We start from the raw sequence: 21,368 nt of genomic DNA, 5'->3' as shown, positions 1-21,368 counted from the left end.
TATCAGGGCTAAATAAAAGCTGTGGTCAAAAGCAAAACCAGTGTGCTTGAACTGTTGTGAGTAAAGCAAGGAGCTGAAGGTCATTTGTTATCTGGCCAGAAAGAAAAAAACAGCCACAACGTAAGAAAACAGAAAGTAAGTTGAGCTCTAGCTAAATCTCCTGAAAATGAGTTCTTGTTGAGCTCTGTCACTGGGCAGTCCCAGCTTATTGGAACTAAGTCCTGTGGCTTACTCTACCAACAGAACAATAATGTTTTTGCAAGAAGAACTGTTACAGCAAAAAATTACATTTAATTTCAATTTACAGCTTTAGCATGTCTACACCAGGCTATACTTTTGCAATTTACTGTGCCTGGATACAAAGGGATTTTTTGGTAGTATCTGTTGATGGCAAGATTTACTTGAGACTGAAAGAAAAATCATAATGATGTAAATTCAAGAAGAAAATTGAACTAGTGTGTCTATTACTTAGAGATTGCTGCTACAGCTGTATGTGGAGCCCCAAGGCATCAGAGCGCTCTCATTAGCTTTCTAATAAAATATAAACCTAGGACGAAAAGCCTGTTTTATAACCCTCTTAATATACTGCCTGTTTCTTAAAATACAAGTAAAGAGAAAATGGTAGTTCAAAATGAACTGAGAATGGTAGTTCAAACTTGTCTGTGCTAAAATTTGAATTAAAAAGTCACAGAACCAAACAATTTAAAAAGGTTTACAAGATACATAAATATGTGTAAGTAGTGGGTTTTGGTCTTAAAATTATCTAGAATTTTGCTTAAATGTATACTTACAGGATAGAGTCATAAAACAGTAATTTCCTTCTCACTGGCAACCACACTGTCAGGGTTCAGAGTGATCAATATTCAATTACTCTCTGAGCTTATAATAGCTGTTTGTATTTAAGTGTTAATGCTTGCATTTAAGTGTTATGATCTGCCTCTAAGGCAGGTTAACTGAGGCTCTTGTTAATAGATCCCTTGGAGTGAATTAGAGTGAAACAACACTGAATGACCAGTTTATATATGAGGTATACTTTTTAAAAAACAATTTAACTGCATCAGAAAGAAGGAATGTAGCCATTTTAGTTCTTTCCTACAATAATAATATCCTGAAAATTCGGCTTCTAAGACATCATTCATTGGTCTCAAATATCACATAAATCAATTAATGAAGTGCAGTAAGAAATTATCTCAGGTTATGATGCCCCTAAAGTACTGCCTTCCTGTTAAGAAATGTGTAAATAAAGCTGTAGGAAGTGACAAACCTCACTTACACTTAATCATGTTTCTGTACTTCCGCTACATACTCCATCACATATGACTGCACTGTAAAAGTTGGAGCTTTTGTCTTAATATTTTACAAGACTCAGACCAGGATGTTTATCTGTCCTTCACATTTAGAGTCATATTAACAGTGTCATCATTTTTACCTCATGAATTTTCTCTTATTAGTTGATCTTTTTACCATTACTAGTATTTTCCTAGTCACTAACTTACAGTGTCCTTTGAGATTGCTGTGTACATGGCAACTACAGCTTACCATTATTGGAACAGTGCCATCTTTGCATAATATTGAAAACAACAATTATTCCCCCCCCCCACCCCGCCCCCTGTAGTAATTAGGCACTGAATAATGTAAAAGTAAACCAGGATGAGAACATACAAACTTCAGAGGGCTCTTGCATCATTTTCTAAACCACTTGAGTGCCAGCATTTAATATTTATCCTACAACTACCAAACTTCCTTCACATGATCGTCTTCTTTTGCTGATGGTCTGGGCAGCACTACAGAGAAGTGATCAGAGAACCAGGCACTGCAAGAACATGCAGTGCATGCACAGGACAAAATTATGGTCCCAGCTCTCAAGAGTTTACAGGACACGTTCACACAAGGCTTGGATTCATATCTTGGGCAAGAGGGACATGAATCCCCATACAGAAACTTATGCTTCAAAGTATCAACTTTCTAAAGCTAAAGGCTAAAACACAAATGGGAGTTTAAGTCACAGACATTAAAAAATGGGGGTCAAAGGAATAGGCTAGGAGAACTGGTTAAAGCTGAATTTGTGGAGCATATCAAAAGCAAAGAAAGCACTTAGGCTGCCCATCTGGTTTAAGCTAAAAGCCAATATCCCACTTCCAAAAATGGTTACTAGTGGATATGTAGAAAAAGAAAAATACACTTTTTTTTGTACAAAAGTGAGTACAGTTCTTGTACAAAAGAGGATAAATACTGTGAAAAGACAGCTAGGATAAGAACCTTATCTGTAAAAATCAGTAGGGAAAAACACGTCCTGCTAGACAGAAGCTGCAAAGTTCAGATGAAGTCTGAATATGGGAACCTACAGATGGCCCAGCAAAGGTGCCATTCAGCTTTGTGTCCCTTTAGTTGTGCCCTGTGGTAGAAAACATAGTGGAAGAATAGTTTTAGGGAAAACTGGCTTGGTAGCCCTAGAATCTAAGAGAATGCATCAATTAAATTAAAGGGGTCTGTTGTCTCAGTCAGAATCTTCTGTGATTTCTCAAAGGAAAGCCAGAAAGAAGCAAAGGGAATCCCTCAAGGAGAGTGGAAATCACAACAGAGCAGATAATAGGATAGAAGGGAGGGAGGGAGGCAGACAGAAGGGGCACAGAATGAGCAGCAGGCATTAGGAAGCATAAGTGAGATCCTGTAAGGAGTCCTTAAAGTGAGGGTCACTAAAACCACGGGAAGAGTGGCAGGTGTTCAAGGCCAATTACACTCATCCAGCAGGTCAGTGGCTGAGGTCAGCCACATGGGAAAGGCAGAGGCAAGGCAATAAAGGAGGGAAAGGAAGGGAACTAGGAAAAAAAAAAAAGATTAATGAATGAAACAGAACATGATTTTCCTAAAAAACAAAGGCTGATGAGAATAATAAAAAGGGGGAAATATCTAAAGACCATTTGACTTATTTTTTTTAAAGACATATCAGCAAGCACTCATATATGAAAAGTGATTCATCAGGGCAGTATGAAGTACAGGTACCATGACTTTCATGTGAACACAGCCCATGAATTGCACTGCAGGATGGTTTTCCCACACCGCTTCAGCTTCTCTGATCAATTAATTTTTATGTTCTCCAGCACAGTTGTATATGAGCAAATAAACTTTTCTCTTTTGCAAGGACAGTTTATAAAAGTGACCTGAGAGGAGACCATATGAGGAATCCCAGCTTTTCTGTGGATTTCAGAAGAGCTAGAGCTTCACTTTGGCAGCTTACTATTTGCCTGCAAAGGCACCTGCCTCTCTCCATGAGAAACATTCTCCCTAACCCTTAGCTGGTCTCCTGATAGTTTTCATTAATTTGCAAATAATTAGATTAAAATTTAGGAAATTAGAATATAGTTTAGCATTTCAGCCTAAATCAGTGCTTGTAGACCCCCAAACTAGTTAGACAACCTTTGTTCTTTTTGACGCAAATTAATAGAGGCCAACATTTATCGAGGGCTTTGTGTTTTTACAGCATGCCTAAATTAGAAGTGCTGAGCCAGGTAGGAACATATTTTCTGTCACTTGATTAAGAGGGGGACAAGAAAGGACTTGAACTACTGCAGCACAGCTATAACAGACTCTCATGCTGATGGAGTTCTCAGTTCTGCTCCATTTTGACTCCCTTTCACAGGTAAAACTTCCCACTGCTACTGTTGCTACTATCAAATTCATATTCAAACCCAAATGCTCCATCTCACAGCATGAAAGCTGAGTACAATGATTCTCTGGCTTGGTGCCTCTGAAAATAACTCCACTGCACTGGTTAAAATAATCATGAAGGAGGAATCAGAAATGAAAATTAACAGCACAAACACTTCAATTTCTTTTTGGAAGTCTGGGAGTTCATCAACAAAGCTTACTTAACTCCTGTAGAGAAGAGAGGGGTAAGATTTTGTGCTTACATAAAGAGTGTATCTATCTGTATAATATGTTCCATTAAAAAGGAGGAAAATACACCTTACTATGCACTGGCAGTGTAACTGTGGCAAGCCCTCACTGTTCTGTTTGTTGAGTCTGTCCTACTTGCAGCTCAACACCTCACTTCTGTGACCTAGAGAACACATCTGTTTGGATAGGAATTTACAAGGACCTTATTACTCACCTGTGAAGAAAAGACTTGTTATAAAACACCACTTAATATATATGCAAAAAAAATTTTCAAATGTTCTGCAACTGTGATTAGGACCAAAAGAGAGAAACTGCAGTGCAGAAACCCTTTACATACAAGCTTCAAGGGCCCTGAATGCAGCTCCCAGGGATGACTGGCATGGCTGCAGGGCGTCCTGGGTGCTCCAGAAAACTGTCAACCCAGGGATGACTGGCCCTGGGCGCCAGCAGGTCCCCAGCCCCATGGAAAAAGCCCTGAACAGGACTGTAAAACTGTGCAAGTGTAACATCTGGAATTACAGCAAAACTAGATTTTATCCACAAGTTTCCTTGCAAAATTGGAGATCATTAGTCTTATAGTAAAAGGTGATTATTAACAGCAGAGCTTTCAGCAGACTATCAAGTAGATCTGTTTTCTTGCACACCCTCTGAGAGCCCCTTCCACTCTGCAGCCCGTGCTCTTTACTACATGCTGGGCTTTTTGTTTTAGTGAGGAGTTTTTCAACAGTTTTACTGCTGAAAAATATGGAAGGCCTGTCATGCTGGTTTGTCACTTCATGATCCATTAAATTGCCTTTTCAAACTGAGAGCTGCTCTGTAGGTTTCCTCAACAACTTCCATAAAATAAAATCTCACTCAGCTTGTTGCAGACAAATATGCAATGGTTACATCTAATACTGGGCTAACAGCAGGTGGGGTAGACTTTGGCTTTAGAAAGGTACTCAGTTGTTAAATTTTAGATCCCCAAAAACAAGTGAGAAATTTCTTTCATAGTGAGTGAGAAAATGGATTTCTGGATAATGTTACAGAATTTGTCCAGTTATTTGTTTTAAACTGTAATTAAATTGTGTATAGAAACTAAGAAGGAACCAACAAGGTAACTGATATGATATAAATCAACAAAACAGAGAGATTTGTTCTCTGTATTAGCATATTATATTTGGGCAATACACATCTTTCTTTCTCTATCTAAAGACAGGCAGAGAAGGTTTTTATCACAACTCTTAGAGTAACTCTGTGAAGGGATAGGACCCGTAATTGAGACCAATCTCAAGAGGCTTCTGTGGGGCTGCCTTGTGTTGATATTTTTGGTTGGAACATGTCTTTTTTTTCCCCATTTTTACTTTTCACACAGCTGAATTAAGAGAGAGAAAAGAAAAGGAAGGTTCATTTTGTCATCTCAGGAAAGCATAAGGCTGATGTGTACATGGTCACCCTCTGTCCAGTGGTGATTGATAACTCCCAGTACATTGCATTCCTTTTGCTTTGACTTTTCTCCCTGGATTGAGGGCTACAGCAGGATGCTGAAGCCAGCCCCAAATTTTGATATGTCCCATTTTCATCAATCAATTCTAGCCTTGTATAAGGTTTGTCACTTCAAAAAACAAATGCTCTTATATGTTAAAGAACAGGTACAGAAGAGAGCAAGGCAGGGATTTACACACCCACTTCACCATGGGGCTGCCCTGGTTTCTTCAGAGACAGCACTGTGGTGGTGCAAGAGGAGCAGGGCTGCCCTGTGGGCCACACAGCAACTGCAGGAGCAAAAAGCGGTGGTAGGGCTTCCTTTGGCTCTAACATCATCAGTGCCACAACACAGTCACTCTACCAGCTGTCTCAGGGAGGGCTGAGACTTACCCTGCCTAATGGTCACTGGGTGCAGATACGCACAACAACTCTTCCTGCAGGAGCTAATCCTGGGTTGGCTGTGATGGTCATCAAGCTTCTAGCATCATTCTACCTTCTTTTCTCAAAGAGAAAGAACACTTTAATGAGGTAAAAACAAAATAGTGAGATGAGGGTATGCTAGCTAAACATCCTTAAGTGCCCATTCCTGAAGCAACAAAAAGCAGTGTCTCCCTCTGCCAGGTGAAGAGTAATTCTTCAACAAGATGTACTTTTGGGAGAAATGAGGGTCCAATAGGTCTGCCAGTGATTTTTCCTTAACCCACACAGTATGTTATTATTATAATTCAGTTACCCAAACCCTATTTTCACTCTGCTTAAAAGGGAAAAATTATGATTTTAAATTTGCATGGTATGCAAAGAAATTACATATTCAAGCATCTGTCTAGGCTAGGGTATAGCAGCTCAAACTTTGCCTGATTTACAAGCTGGCAGTGATGAACTGAGCGAAGAGGATTTTTGGTGTTGAAGAATGCTTGCCAAACAATCTCAATTTAGACCCATCATGAGCAAGTACCAGACAGATGCTTCCTGGCTGAGGCTGGCACCAGTATGGGTGTGCAGCCCTGAGAGGAGTGTGAGAGCCAGAAGTGTTGAGTAGGAGAAACCCAGGAGCTGATAATATGTCTTTCAGCAATAAAGAACATTTTGCTGAGCAGGTGTATTGGGTCTGGCTGAGCTGGAGTTCATTTTCCCTTAGAAGCTCTCACAGTGCTGTGCTTTGCATGGGTAGCTGGAACGGTGTGGATAACAGACCAGTGTTTTGGGTACTGCTGAGCAGCACAGGCACAGTATCAGCGCTGCCTCTCCCCATAACCCTACCCCCATCAAGGGGCAGGGGGTGGGCAAGATCGTGGGAGGGGACACGGCTAGGAGAGCTACCCAAATGAACCAAAGGGATATTCCACACCACAGGGCATCAGCTCAGGTAGAAAAGCTAAGGAAAGGAGGAGGAACAGGGTGAGCAACTTTTGCTCTTTGCAATGTTTGCCTTCTGGAGCAACCACTCCACCTGCTGAAATCCTGCTTCCTGGGAAATGGCTGAATATCTCTTGCAGATGGGAAGTAGAGAATAAACTTTTTTCTCTTTGGTTATGCACTCCCTTTCACTTTTGCTCTAGTAAACTGCCTTGTCTCAATCTATGAGTTGTTTTCCATCTTATTTTCTCTCCTCTGTCCAGCTGGAGAGTGGTGGAGTGGCTTGATGACCTGGCATCCAGCCAAAGTCAGCCCACCACAGTAGGCACAACAACACATAATTATATATGATTGACAATCAATCATTTTATACTATAAAAGACCAGACCAACCTTTTCACGGAGGGGATTATTAGCATGCTTCCCTAAGGTGTCTGAAGATTCTTCTCTTGCATTGCCATCCTTAGCCCCTCAAGGATACCTCTCAAGGCTGTGTGAAAGTGATTGCCCATGGCCATTGGTATGGGTGAGTAACATCAGTATATATTTGATAAGCTAGCTCTGATATTATTGATTTAATAAGAAGTGCACTATATTTTTAGTTTTATTGTGTAGTAAATAACTCTGATTAAAGCCTTTTTTCTTTTTGACCTCTTGTCCTTTTCCATTTTCACTTTCTTAATTTTTACCTTTTTACCTAATCATTAACAATTTTTAAATAATCGTTCATTTTATTAATATTGAATATCTTGCTTGTCATCCTAAATCCTGCAGGACAAACTTGGATAGAGGTTCTATTTCACCTAAACAATTCTTCAGACATAAACCAATGACCAAGTCTGGGGACAGGACTGGATCCAGCTGTACCTCAACTCCTCTCTGAGAAGGAGTTTAGAAAGCATGATGATACATCCTGCACCTAGTGACTCAGCAAGAGGCTCTCCCTGATAATCTTTTCCCAAAGTCCCCATTCAGTTGTGCAACAGCATCCAGTGTAAAGGCAGGGGGTAGCTGTAGTCCCAGATCTGAAATGGCTTTACAGACACTGAGAAGGATGGAATGGGGGATTGCCAGTTCTAGGGAATTGGTGTGCTTTCCAAATAACCTGCAGAGCCTCCAGGCCTCCGAATCTTCCTCTTTCTTCTTCTTCAAGGCACCAAAAATATGAAGTATAAGCACAAATTACAGCACCTCGGTGGGCCCTGGGTTTCCAAATCCCCAGAAGTGGGGATTAAATGAAATGTTTGCATCTTCTCCATAGAGACAGGAAACATAACCCAACTGATTTTGGACACCTGACTGAATTATACAAACTATGGCCATGAACCATGTCACCCAACTCCCAAAACTGGCTTTTTCTTCTTGGGCCATCTGAATCCCAAATTGTCTGACACAGATACAGGAGAGTGCTTATAGAGCCAGATTGCAACTCCTGCTTCAGGTCTCAGGAAAATTAAGAGTGGCTTCTTGTCATTAGAAGACATTAATTAAATCTCTTTGGTTTAATTAAAAAAAAAAAAGAGAGAGAGAATGTGTTATTTTTCTGCTTTGCTGATCCCAGATTGTTTACTTTGGTCTTTCTGGTAACTGGCTTTTGCCAAGTGTTTTTTTCCCCCCCACATTATGGAGCAGAGAGAGATAATGCTCTTCAGACACTCATGCCACTCTGCCTGCCTTCCTTCCTATAGGTGTGAAGGTTGTGTTTTCACAGCCAACACTGAGCACACAAGCTTCCCAACACAGCCCTAACCAGAAAGGCTGGAAAAGCACAATACTTCCTATAGGAGCCTTGCCTCCCATCCCAATAAACATAGCAAGGGGAAGCATGTGTCACCTGCATTCATTGTGAAGTTCTCTCAGATTATCTCCTGAGTGCCTAGAGCCTAAGTATGACAACAAAGCCTTCTCTGTTCATCTAGTATCAGTTCTGAAAGCTGTCTGCAGTCTCTAGATGGCACTGTGACTCTTTATAATGATTAATCTAAAATGAGCAACCCTTGTAAAATAGTGCATTGCCAAGTGACTATCTTCCATCCTTTATATAGCAGACATGTAATAATAGCTGGGTTTATACTGCCTATTTACTTCTTCAGCCACAGCACAAGCTTGTGCTTCATAAAATACCTTCCCTCAGTGTGCTCACAGATAATACCACACATATAGCCAGCTGGTGCTGTTTTACTCACATGTTCTTTCTTAAGTAATCTGAATTATCCAGTTAGAGATTCCCTTCCCTACCATTCAGTCCCTGTACTCTGGATGTAGCTGTATCTATAGCCAGGTTGTTATGTCTGATTAGAAGCACATAAGTGAAGGGTTAATCAGGTGTTCACAATTGCAGGGTATTGGTGTGATCAATCAGTGCTAGTGAATTTACTGCTAGCCATCATGTTATTAAAGGCATGGACAGATATCCACAGTCTAAATCAACAGAGATAATATTTTTTCCTGCTTCCAGACTGGAAATGAATATAATTTAAAAGTTTTCAAATATAAATCAACTTTCCAATCTATATTACTATTCAGAATAGCCACTTGCAGAAACCCAAGCATAGGTGGTGCGGGACAAACAAACCAAAAGCAGGTTCAAGATCACAGGGATATTTTGTGTTATCAGAGACTGGCATTTAGTCACCTCCTGATTCACAATGATAAAAGCCTCTAACATATTTCCTTAATGTAAAGCAGCATGATAGCTGTCATGATGAAAGATCAGGCTTAACATTTTGTATGAGCATTCTGTGTATTTGGGCTGCAGTTGGATATTGTCTCTAAGAGTGCTACAGAATTAGGATGAGAGAAGAACAGAGTTTTCACAAAGAAGCTTAATCTGTTCCAACCCATTGAGAAGTCCAGTGAATTGTATAATCCTTTCTTATTTGTAATAAATACTTTTAAATAGTGGTTTATGTTATCATTATGTGACCACACTATGTTTCAAAAGGAGATATAAATAAATGTTATAATGAAGATGCAACAGTTGGAATAAAGTTATCAAGAGAAAATAATAGAATTCTTTGTGGTCACATACCAGAGAGGCCCAAGCTGTTTTATCCTCACCTCTGGGATGCAAAGATATGCATCTTTCCTAAATTCAAGTCAAATGTTTCAGATTTGCACGAAGATTATTTCACTGCTATAAACAGTGAAATAAAGAAGCCTAAGCCAAGGCCACAGGGCCTAAGACAGTCAATTGGTTCAGTCAATTGCCCTACAGAGTAGATGCAGGCTGTATTCAGACTAGGTGTTGATGATTTCTTAGCACAGCCATCAACAAAGATGGCAAGAGGACTGGGAGAAAATGATCACCACTGAATTCCATTAAGTCATAGACAGATGTCTCCATGTAGCAAATTTCTTTATAATGTCCATCTGGGACCAGAGAGCATTATGGTTGTGAGGATGATCCACACAAATATTGCCAATAAATAATGCTGGCTCATAATTTTGTGTCTCAGATCTCAGTGGGAAAATGAGACACAACTGTAAGATATAATTAGTAAATTCTTGAATAGATGAAGTGAGGAAACTTTAAACTTTTTAGCATTAAGTTGTTTTTCAAGTGGTACATTTAATTTGTCTAATATCCCTGATGTTCCTCCAAGATTATTTACCTGTTTTGGACACTTTTCATAGAAACAAGGAACTTTACCAGAACAGCCAAGCAGTGCCCTGCCCTCAGAGGTGGGTTTGAACATTCCCTGAAGCAAACTTGTGTTACCTGGTACCAGTGCAAGATGGGAGAGGAGCAATAGTCCATTTGGGGGTTGCAGGATGAAAATGATCAGGCTCCAGTTGCTGCTGGTGCAGTGTGTGCATCTAGTTGAAACATAAACTTTAAGGGATTTAGAGATTTTAGAGGAGCTAAGATTTTAGTTAGAGATAAGCCTTAGTAGAGTTAATTAAAATAAATGAGTAGGCCTCGATGAAGTTAAGAGTTAGTAGTTAACTAATAATTGATTGCTTGTCAACACAATGTTTAGTTAGCTGGGCTTATAATGAAGAATATGGAAACTGACAAATAGCTTTTAGGAACATAAGACATGTTGGGGAAGATGAAATAGGAAAACCTTATAAATATGATTGCCTGGCAAAAGATTTGGAAAATACAGACATTGAGATGAGAACTAGATTTGAAATAGCAAACCTTGACTACTGAATAACTAGAAAACAACAGTATAGCCAGGTTGAAAGCAATCCCCCCTTCTGATTAAACAATGCCCTTTACCTGCAGATAGGTCCAAAGGTCAAATGGAATGCTCTGTCTCACCCCCCAATGTATGGTTCATCCCACACCTGTGGTCCTCCCCTGAAGTATCAGGTATCTGTGACCCCATTGGCCCAAGTCCTGTTAGCCCCCTGATAAGGTGTGCCCTAGGGACCAGACGCTCTCTTGGTTCCTGTTCTCCCCCCTCTCGCTTAGTTCCTGTTCTCCCCCCCTCTCTCTTGGTCCCTGCTCTCCCCCCCTCTCTCTTGGTCCCTGCTCCTTGCCCTGGCTCCTTTGTCCCGCTTCCCCATCCTTCTCTCTCCCTCTCCCCCTGGGCCTGCCACGAGCTGCAGCTGGCAGCTCCAAGCAGGGCCCTTGCACCCACGCCCTTTCTAATAAACAGCATATATCAACCCGACTTCAGAGATCTCTATCTTCAACCGTCCTGGACACCACCGATCCCCGCAGACTGGCGCCCAACGTGGAAGACCGAACCCTGCAGAAAGGCATCCACACGTGTCTCAATGCCTCTCCAACTTCTCTACGTGTGGGAGACCTCTCCATGGACGGTAACTAAATAACCAGTTGTAGCCTCCTATTCGGTGTCGCGAGCACGGCATATCGTTGCTGAGCAGCGTGAAAGCCGGAGCTCTGTAACTTTGCCGAGGCAATCCTCGAGCACCGAGATTTGTTACCAAGTAGCGAGTACCTGGAGCTCTCGGAGGAATTTGCCTGGCAATCCTCGAGCACAGGCGGCCGCTGCTGCGCGGCAGCTACCTGAAGCTGTCTGAGGAACCTTGCCGTGGCACCCTGCCACGTGCACCGAGCACAGGCGAGCACTGCTCTGCACTGCCCGCACTGGAGCTCTGAGTGGAGTCTGGAGGCCCCGAGCACGGACAGCCGTCCCTGAGTGACGCCTGGAACCGGAGCTCTGAGGGGGACCTCAAGCAGAGTCCTGAGCGCCGACTGGAGTGCCTGGCCAGCCCCCCACGTCGGAGTTCTGAGTGAGGACCCTGCCTCTGCGACATCGAGGTGAGCCACACTGGTGTAAAAATGGGACAATCCCACTCCGACCTTGATCGAGATCTCTATAAGCAAATTAAGCATTTGTTACGCTGCAATAACAATACTTTGCCTAAGCAAGAGCTAAAAAACCTTTTAGAATGGACTTTAGTTTACTTCCCTAATGCTGACCGTGCAGCCGTCTTTACCAGAGACTTTTGGGACTCAGTTGGAAACAGACTCTTTAATAATATTTCACGACGAGATTTCGCTGCCGTTGACCTCGTCCCGGCGTGCAGGGCTTTGGTCGAGCTATTTGCTGCACAGAAGAAGCCCGCGGCAGCCGCTCCGCCTGGCCACGCTGCTCCTGAAAATCCTCTCCACGCTGCTGCGACTCTGCAGCGGGGCTCGCCTCCCGCCTCCCCCCCGCGCCACGCGGCTTCGGCACCCGCGGCCCCTCTCCCTGCCCCCGTGATCGCAGCACCCGTTCCCTCGCCCCCGGCCCCCCCACCGGAAACCGCGGTCCCTCCCACCGCTCCCCCCATCCCCGCGCCCTCAATTCCGTTCACCCCTGCCGTCCCTGTTACGGCGCTTCCCCCTCCCCGCTCCAGAGCCATCATGTCGGGCCCCTCCTTCGCTTCCGCCCCTGCGAGCCCGCCCAACACCGTCATGGCGACTCCACCGCCCACTGCTGCCGTCATGGCAACCCTGCCCCCCCCCCACCATGACCCCGCGGATCCGACCGCCCCACCCCCGCTCCCCGCGGCTGCCGTTCCTCCAGCCGCGCCTCTTAAGACTGTGGCTGCCATGGTGGCGGGCATCCTGCAGAGTCAGGCGGCCACACTTCTGCAAGCAGCGCGGGTCCCCCTCGCCACCGCCGACGCAGCTCCTTGGCCTCTGCTGCCTTTTGCTGATTCCGGATCTCCAGTAGCCGCGCTCACATCAACAGTTCCCCTTGTACATGCTGCCGCGGAAATTATGCCCCCCACTTCCCCTGATGTTCAGGCACGTGCAGCGCGCCCCATCCCCGCGGCAAGGAAAATGCCGGAGCCCGTTTTCGGCCCTGGCGACACGCCGGTAGGACCCCGCGGCCCCACCACAGCATCGTTTGCGCCGCGGGATGGAGCGGTCCACCCCGCCAAGCCACCCCGTGCCTCTCGCGCCGTGGCTCCACCGGTGTCACCACCCCCCTCCAACACCCCCAGTGCAACGGTCCCGTGCCTCCCCGGCCGTCCAGCGCCTGCCCCAGCCCAGTTTGCGAGCTACCAGCAGCTGAGTCCCGCGGCATAGGTGCCGGCTGGCCCGCCACACCCCGTCCCCGCTCCGCGACGAGCCCTGGCCAGACCCCCCGTCCCCGCCGCCGCTGCGGCCACGCCGGGGGCCCCGGCCAGCACCGGGCTCGCAATGGTTGCCCAGCCCTCCGCTCCTGCATCCTCCGGTGCACCCCCTTCTGTTGCGGCGCCGCCGCCACAGCCCGACCCGTTCCCGTCGCGCAATAACGCTCCGGGGCTCTGTAGCGCGGCACCGCCATCTCCTGCAGCCGACGACATCCTGGCGGTCCCCTCTATGGCCACAGCCCCGGTCCTGGCCACAGCCCCCGCCGTGCAGGCGGCCGCCATGATGCCTTACCACGCGGACCTCGTGACGCACCCCCCGCATGCGCAGTTCCTGCGACCCTCAGCAGAGCCGCCTCACACCGCCTCCGCCGCGCCTTGGACACAGCCTCCTGGTTCCCACGCGCTCCATACTGCAGGCTACCCCCAGCCGACATCCCTGTGCCCTCCCACCCCAGCACCACCGCTCCCAATTCCAGCCACAGGACACCAGCCCAGACCACCAACACTTTCGGATTTCCCGAGTCTACAAGTGTATCCGCCAGCCCAGCCGGATCCTGTTACTGCCTCATCACACAAAGTCCCCACTGCAGCACGTCCCGCACAGCCTCTGGAAACCCCACCACTACAGCCGCCCGCGGTTCCTGCGCGACCACAGCATCCAGCCTTTCTCCACCTGCCTCCATCGCCACAGAGTCTGTGCACAGCGCCACAGCAGCATGCTACAGCGTCTCACATGTATCCTTCCGCAGCTCACGACTCCATTCGAATGCCTCCGCTGACAGGTGCCGTGCCTCCTCCCCCTGTGCCCTTGCCTCCGCCGCCGCTCCCTGTACCCGGCCCGAGCAGGACTGGACCACAGCCAAGCACACAAACCGTGCAACGAGAAGGGGGAGAGTGGAATGTGACAGCCACTTTGGCTAATAGAGGACAGACAGAGAACCGCTTTGCCTTTACAAATGCCAACCCTCATAATCCTGAAAATTCACCGCCATCAATCCAAAATTTAGAAACTTCGCAAAAATGTTTTGATAACCTTCAACTGACAGACTGGCATAAAATCAAACTTGAAATTTGCAAAGAGGAAAGTCTAAGTCCTCTAGCTATGCCTGTGATATTCAGCCAGCAAGCTGGTGGTCCCAGAACATGGACAGCTCTCCCATCTCAGGAGGTGAAAGAATTGCGAAAAGCAATAAAGGACAATGGTATCTGCTCTCCATATTTTAAACAACTGCTCAAAAGTACCCTGGAAGCACATACACTCACACCAAATGACTGTAAAAATCTTGCTGGTATACTTCTTACAGATTCGCAGTATATGCTATGGGAACTTAAATGGAAGAGACTGCTTACAGGGGTACTAAACACTTACAGACAAGGTACCGATGGAGACCTTCGTGCCCTCACCATGCCTAAGCTAACAGGTGAACCACCTGATAACCAGAATGATGGTCAAGTGAACTTACCCAAAACAGCATTAGATGACATTAAAACAATGGCCCGTAGAGCCTTTGTGCAAACACAGCCTGCAGGAAGTTTTGAAAAAGCCTACAATTTGATTACCCAAGACTTGTCTGAACCATTTACTACATTTGTAGACCGGGTAATCCAAGCAGCAGAAAGGCAGTGCGGCGATGATATCGCTCGCCCAATAATGATACGGGACATTGTTGAAAATAACGCAAATGCAGAATGCAAAAGAGCCATCAAAGCCCTGGGAAAAGAAAGACCTACGATGCCTGAGATGATTGATGCCTGTAACAAAATTGGGAGTCCACAGCAGGTAGCAGCTATTCAAGCAACTGAACTTGGAAAAACTCTAGGAGAAAAAATTGAACAAGCCCTTACAGCTCAAACAGCACAAGCAGCGGCACGAGACCAAAAGCTTACAGAAATTCTAGCTGCCTTGCATATAAGCTCCCAGCAACAAGGCAACACCATGGCGGTTATGCAAGCTGCTGTAACTTCAGGACCTTGCTACTTCTGCAAAAAATCTGGCCACATCATGAGGAATTACCCAAACGGCTAAAGGAACTCTGTAAAATAAGTCTGATTATTCTGATAGTGATAATTGCAGTTTTAGTAGCAGTACCCTGTATACTTTAGTGTGTGCAAAAAATAATGAGTAAGACAGTATCTAATATCTTAGTTGTTCATCAGAACGGGGGAGATGTTGGGGAAGATGAAATAGGAAAACCTTATAAATATGATTGCCTGGCAAAAGATTTGGAAAATACAGACATTGAGATGAGAACTAGATTTGAAATAGCAAACCTTGACTACTGAATAACTAGAAAACAACAGTATAGCCAGGTTGAAAGCAATCCCCCCTTCTGATTAAACAATGCCCTTTACCTGCAGATAGGTCCAAAGGTCAAATGGAATGCTCTGTCTCACCCCCCAATGTATGGTTCATCCCACACCTGTGGTCCTCCCCTGAAGTATCAGGTATCTGTGACCCCATTGGCCCAAGTCCTGTTAGCCCCCTGATAAGGTGTGCCCTAGGGACCAGACGCTCTCTTGGTTCCTGTTCTCCCCCCCTCTCTCTTGGTCCCTGCTCCTTGCCCTGGCTCCTTTGTCCCGCTTCCCCATCCTTCTCTCTCCCTCTCCCCCTGGGCCTGCCACGAGCTGCAGCTGGCAGCTCCAAGCAGGGCCCTTGCACCCACGCCCTTTCTAATAAACAGCATATATCAACCCGACTTCAGAGATCTCTATCTTCAACCGTCCTGGACACCACCGATCCCCGCAAGACAATTGTGGGCCTTCCCTGTTCTGAAACCAATTAAAAACAGGGAATGGGAGTTTTACCAAGAGTTCATTTGTCATATTTGCATTGAAAAGGTAGAAAGGTCAGAATGAGGAAAACTTTATTTACTTCCTCATTTTGGGACCCCTCCCCAAGAAAGGGACCACCGACCCATTTTAAGGAACAAACTACACATGCTTAATAGCTTTTGAAATTATTAGCATATGAAGTGAGGAATGGGATGTACCAAAATTATGAATATGTATTTGTATTTTGGGTATTCAATGCTTGTATGGATAAAAGGACTCTGTAATCATTTGAAAGGTGCAGTGTGTATTTGGGAGCTATCCTGCTCACCGTCGTAATAAACATACACTTTCTAACTTCAAACTGCTAGAGAGTTTTTGTCCATCACAGTTGGATATTGGTACTAGATCAATATCCATATTTCTTTAATAAATCATAGTGGGCTTGGACTGTGGGCCCGAACAGCCTAGAGAGGAATGTTTTACATCAACAAGAGTATGTTGTTGTTGTGGAAATATGCTGCTATACAAGCAGCAGCATGGTGGAAATAGCAACTACAACTGATTTCAGTTCCGAAGATCACAAAGCCTCTTCAACAATTAGGCACCATGTACCCTTCAGCTGTCATAGGGCTTATTGAAATGGATGGACCAAGGCAGGCATAGAATTACTGCAATAAATGAGTTTATTCCTGCTTCTTGCCTCATTGTCAATGAGACTGTGTTCTGACCTACATTTAGCTAGAAATTTGAACTAAATGAGAAGTTAATCTGAAGTAATCTAGATTCTGTTTTGCAAAATGAATACCATATTTTTACTGTCCACATCCAGAGAAGAACCAAAGTGAAAGCAGTTTTAATTAATGGAAGAGCTGTTGCATTTTTTTGGTCTTCTTTCCCATTTTCCACCTCTTTATTCAAACACAAGAATAAAGCAACTGATGGTGTACCTTACACTAATTTTGACACTTTAATAATTCTGCATCTCATTTGTCAATGTATACTGTTCTCCTTGGAAATTTGAAGATCTATTTATTTCATTCATACCAGAAAGAGATGACTTGCCAGTAAGGTCTACCTGCTTCTGGTTCTCAAATGCCATTTACTTATAGATTTAATGCCATTTTAACATGGTGTCCTGATTCCAGAACACTAACTCACATCTGTCTTCTCGCTACATTACAGAAAACAAACCCCAAGCTTGTTCTATGCCAAGATGAGAAGTATATTTTATCTAGGGAACAGAAGTAACATTCAAGGACAATTCACAAATCTGGCTTCCAAATAAGTGGAAAACATAAAAAGGTCATTATGAAAGTTGTTTTGAGGAAGATTTGAAGGGGGGAAGCCTTATTTCTTCTGAATTTGTGCCATGAAGTTCCACTTTTGATGGCAACCCACTTGTTTAAGGGGGTACAGATTTTGATTCAAAACTTCTTATTTAAAGGGTTCAGATTTATGATTCTGTCATGATTTTGACTGAAAAAAATGCAACATAAACTCTTTTGTTTCAATTCAAGTATTTGAAAAGATTATTTTTTTTTCAAGGTTTGGGATTTGAATATTTCAGAACTTTGCTCTGAGAAGCAATAATGATTTATCCATTGCCCTGCTTCACAGTAAAATATATCAACTTTTAGCCAGTTCTCCTGCTGGAAATTCAATTTTTTAAATGTCCTGATTTGCACTGTAATTTTCTTCTTTCCTTTTCTTTGCATCTGCCTCATCACACATCCCAAGCACAGAGACAAGGAAACACTTAAATACCTCTTTGAGAGGCTTCTCTGGTATCTGCCCAATGACATAAATCACTACTTGCACTTTGACTGTATTGGAAAAGCTATGTAGGCTTTCCTCCTGCAAAATGAGACTGGAAGTTTACACAGAGAGCTGCCTTTGTGTACCAGTTGGAATAATTTGGATAGGGGTACAGTAATCCCTCCTACTTGACAGCAGAGCATTGGCAATGTTTGCCCTAGCCACCTGATTAAGCACTCCTGTGCTCCTGAACATGGGGCCTGAATATTTTCCTTCTTTTTCTAATTGTTCAATTTCAAGTAATTTAGACTTGTTACAATGTAATATTTGTTATTAATTCAACTATTAATTTATTTCCCTAAGGGGAAAATATGCATTTTATTCTGTCAGGGCATTCTTCATAGGCCTAGGCTGTGTAAAACTTCTAAAACCAAGGCACTTAGTCCAAGCTTTCAGCATTTTAACTCAGAATTCCCTGGAGCTTCCCTTAGCTTTTACTTGAATCTCATTTTTCATTTCTTTGCTTATGATATGAAGGGATTAGTTGAGTGCCACATAGTTACTGCCAGTCAACAGTTTCTCTTGTAGTTCCAGCCTATTTTCTGTGCTCCGAGAGTCTCAGCAATTATTCTTGGTTCTTTTTCTGTCCACATGTCTCCTTGTTTATCTGTAAGAGGTCCTGTACAAGTACAAATCTTGATGAATGTTACTGCATTACCAATGCCTTTTGCTCCACCTCTTTCAGTTTCCTTGTTATTCAAATGCTTCTGATACATTTTGTGTCTTGTGCTTTGTTTCACATCAATCTTTTTAAATCTCTATTGCAGGTGTTCACAGAAAAAACAAGGCTCACCTTTGCTTGTTTACTTTCTTAATACAGATTTTCCATTTATTCATTTGAGAGTAAACACAACAGAACACCCAAGCCATTAGCGTAGTGATGTTTCTCACATGACAGAGTTAAAGGGGGTGAGAATGTGCTTGTGCAAGTCCAGCTTTTTGAGACTGGAGCTCTTCTCTCCTGTATCACTTGAAATTGTTGTGGTAACATCTTTTTTTATTAGCTACTTGCCAATAGCTGTCTTAGTGCTGTCTGGCCTTTCGTTCCTTAAATGTGCTTTTTAGTGTTGCTGTATAGCAAGCGAGGTGGCATTTGGTGTCAGCTCCTTTGTGCTTTGGTATTTCAGTCGTGGACCTCGGTCTGCTGAAGGCCACCTCCAGATGACATGGGCTGACCCGGAACTCAGTGTGGCTCTTGCTCCCTGCACTGAAAATGCATGCTCTCAGCTGGCCACGAGAGCCCTGCCTGCTTTCTTCTGGAGGTCAACACCAGCAGGAGCAGTAATCACAGCCCAGGTGGAGCCCCCAGGTGGGATATGATTACTTTGCACTCTGAAATAGAAGCATAAAGTCATAAATATGTATAAAGGATGTTTATCAGTTCCTGACCTTTACTTCAAGACTTCAGGGATCTGGAAAAACACAAGAGAACCCTGTTTGATCAAATATTATATCCTGCTCTTAAAGAGGGAACAGTCAAAAAAAGTTTTTTTCTGATTCTGTACTGCTGTGTGAAAAACTGCTAAAGTAGCAGCCAGATAATGCTTTGGTTTCTGGGCTGTTACTTTAGAGAAATAATTTAGAAAAAATATCAGCTTTGGTTGTATCAATAAATAGAGGAAACGTCTTGTGATTGCCTAATTTGGCTATCTGTAATTTAGGCATAAGATCTCTACCAATACAGACATCCAGTCATAATGTTGGTCACTGCTAAATGGAGAGGGAAATTAAATTTTCCTTTTATTCCACTGCAAGTAAGGAGGTGATCTGAGGTATTAAAATAATGGGGCAAACTTGCATAAATTAAGGGACTCAAGCCCTAAAACATTTGTTCTCAGTAATTTTCTGCCATTACAAGGTAATTATTATTTTACATTTAACAACTTTCAAAATTTTAAGCGTATTGTTGACAGCTACAATTGAGTGCCACCTATATACTAGTCAATCCCATACATTTTCTATTACTTAATTATAAATCTTTATTTCTGAATAATATTTACTGTGGAGTCAAAGTATATAAACTGTAGAATAGTATTGTTTCCAATTGCAGTAAGGACAAAACCAAAAGGCTCTGTTTAAATGGACTATTCAGATTGCACCATATTCTAGGGGTGTTATACAGGGTGTTCAGGAGGAAAAACAGGTTTTTTGATGCAAAGACAGCTTCTGTCTCAGGTTTCAAAACAAGCTCTGTTTTATGTGAAGAATCTTTTTTGAGCAATCACAGTATTTCTGTAAAGAAGTGAAAAATTATGCACCAAACTGAGTATGCTGGCTAGAAAGGCTAAAATGCTATTCTTAAACCATTTTGAGCAAATTATTTAGTGCTCATTTTGCTTTGTAGGCACAGGATTCAACAGCACATGACTGAAAAATAAGGAGCTGAAATTAGGAATCTTTCTGATTTCTCAAGTTAAGCACTATTGCCCATTTTAAAGAGACTTCTTTCTTTGGTTCATAATGCCTTTGACCTCTGAACCCCTACCCAGCATTTTAGATATGTTCTTTGTACTTAGAGTCAGACTACTACACATAACTTTGCTTGTGTAACCAAGGTCAAAATAATTCCATCTGTCAGACTTCAATTCCATAAATGATACTACCCTCATGCTCTGAGGCAAAGAAAAAGCTTTCAGGCAGTGATGCTCGTTAATGAATCCAGCCCTTACGTGAGTTACACAAGAGTCATCTTGCCATACACCATTCAGGCAAAAAAGTGATCGGAAGAACAGGCACAGCTTCTTCGTGGAAATTTCTCTGACAAGCTTGGGGCACAAAGCCAGTGCTTTTCAAAAGATTTCCTCTTTATGTCAACAGTCATGTTCTGCCAACTTCAAAGATGTATTCACTATTGGTGTCCTAATGCTTCCCCAGTTGCCCAGAATGACTTCATAGGCTGACCATGACTATGTGCTCTAGATCATTAAGGAAGAATTGGGGCTTTCTGGTCCAATATGCACCATTTGCTCTTCATGTGGCCTGTCAGGCAGCCTGTCAGACAAAGACTGATTCCAGAAAGAAATTCTAGTTCAAAACAGAGAGATATGGCAGAAAACTGTTTCTACAATCACATAATAGTTAAGGGTTTACAAGACCTTTACACAACTTACCCTTGCTTTTTAATCAAATATGTTCAATTATAATACAAAAAACCCCCACAGACTGATGTTGGGGAACGTGCTAAGAGAAGGCAAGCTGTTACATGTCCAAGCATGGCTTGGAATGGTCCCCTATTTTTGCTTTTGGAAGTGCCAAACAATCATCTTTCTGGCACCATTCAGGATCAGACCCTTTTTGCTTGCACTTGATATTTATGTATTGGCTGAGGGAAGAGCTCAGTGACAGAGGTAGTGGGCAGCTCTTTGCATCAGAAAGAGTTCCCTAACAGTTTAACTTTGCATTGCACTATGGCATTCTCCTTAAGCACACAGATCCTGCTCAAGCAGTTTATGTATCAGAATAATTGCTTGAGCCTGATTTGGCATAGGTAAACCCAATAGTAAAATGTCCTCAATA

This window comes from Anomalospiza imberbis, chromosome 2 (genome assembly GCF_031753505.1).
Source record: "Anomalospiza imberbis isolate Cuckoo-Finch-1a 21T00152 chromosome 2, ASM3175350v1, whole genome shotgun sequence".
NCBI lineage: Eukaryota > Metazoa > Chordata > Aves > Passeriformes > Viduidae > Anomalospiza > Anomalospiza imberbis.
The sequence above is the reverse complement of the archived record's forward strand: the minus strand, read 5'-3'. Positions refer to the sequence as shown.